Source organism: Pteropus vampyrus, unplaced genomic scaffold, assembly GCF_000151845.1.
Source record: "Pteropus vampyrus isolate Shadow unplaced genomic scaffold, Pvam_2.0 Scaffold673, whole genome shotgun sequence".
Taxonomy (NCBI): Eukaryota; Metazoa; Chordata; class Mammalia; order Chiroptera; family Pteropodidae; genus Pteropus; species Pteropus vampyrus.
Genome location: NW_011889454.1, coordinates 56,429 through 57,911, shown reverse-complemented (window position 1 = coordinate 57,911; position 1,483 = coordinate 56,429). Strand labels below are relative to the sequence as shown.

General features: G+C 52.8%; 1 long non-coding RNA gene across 1 annotated transcript; it reads left to right on the top strand.

The window, feature by feature from the left end:
- The first annotated feature begins 899 nt into the window (after positions 1-899).
- Positions 900-1,448, top strand: LOC105309120. The gene is made up of 2 exons (XR_897365.2): positions 900-962; positions 1,355-1,448. It is a non-coding gene; the product is annotated as an uncharacterized LOC105309120 (long non-coding RNA).
- The last annotated feature ends 35 nt before the right edge of the window (positions 1,449-1,483 follow it).

Genomic DNA, 1,483 nt, shown 5'->3' with positions numbered 1-1,483 from the left:
AGCAAGGGTGCCAATGCTTCAACACAGTCGATTCTTAGCGGCCACCAGATGGCAGCAGAGAACATCTGGCAAAGACTTCTGGAGGTGGGGTGGGCCTGGGCATAAGGGGTTCTAACATGCAGGAGGGTTGTTAACCATCACCTCATACCTGGAAAAAAAATGTATGTTTTCTACACTACCATCTTTTATGTAAACTTCTGACTTCATGTCTGTCAGATGTGCTTATGTAGACTCCGCCTGTTCCTCTAGCGTAGGTTCAGGTATTTCATTCCTCTCCAGCCCACTCCATTCGTGCTAAAATTCTGTTCCTCTTCAACTTTTCTCAACAACAAGATCTGTCCCTGTGCACACTGCATTAGGGTTGGTGACAGAGGCACAGCATCTACGACCTGCCCCAGGAGCTCTCACCAAGCACAGAAACTCACAGCACCTCAGTGGCTCCTAAACAGTCTGTGCACACTGGGCAAGGAGGGAATGAGCTCAGGTTCTGATGCTCATAGACTGTGATCTGGGTGGGACACTGCACTGACCTAAGGCTTCTATAGTCATTTCTATAGTCACCATTCTATCATGTGTTCAGAAAATGCAGACATTTCACCTCTAACTCTCAGGGACCAGATTATCCCAGGCTGAGGCCATGAAACATTCTGCGGTAGATGTGTCAGCCCCAGACTATGGCACCAGACAGTGGATCAGAATTCCCTGGGCTGAGGGTGGGGTCTGCAGGGACCGGTCTTCCCCTTTCTGTGTCCCTTGAGGCAGAGCTCCTCACTGAAACCACAAGCTCCTCAGGCAGCACCCCTGACCGGAGTTGATTTGCATACCCAGCAGCTCTCTCCAGCAAGGGGATAAGAGAAGCCTGGGAGGAAACCTGCCCAGTCTCAGGCCCAGAGCGCAGAACTGAGCTGCTTCTACCATGGCCTGGACCACACTCCTCCTTGGCCTCCTTGCTCACTTCACAGGTGCTGCATCCAGGCTCACATCCAACCTCTGCCTTACAGCTCAGGATAGGCCAGGCCCTGTCTTTGATCTCAGCAGGGAGCTGCCAGTGGGGACAGGATGCTAATGACTCTGCTACAGGATGAGGGCCTGGGCAGGGCTGAAATAACCCACTGTGCTCACTGGCACTGTGTGAGCCCTGAAGGGCTGCACCTGGGAGAGCATGAAGGGCTTTTCATTGCAGAAGCTCCATCCTCCAGTCAGGCCCTAGGGCCAAAGGTGTTAGAATAGATAGGGATGTTAGGGCATCCTATGGGCTAATGAAACTCTGGAGCTTGGTCCAGGCCAGGCAGACTGTATCTCCTGGAGAACAGACTCGGCTCTGGAAGCCCACCTCTCCTTTTCTCTCTTGCAGGCTCCGTGGCGTCCTATGAGCTGACTCAGCCACCCTCACTGTCCGTGGCTCCAGGACAGACAGCAAGGATCACCTGTGAGGGAAACAATATTGGAAGTAAAAGCGCTTACTGGTACCAGCAGAAGCCAG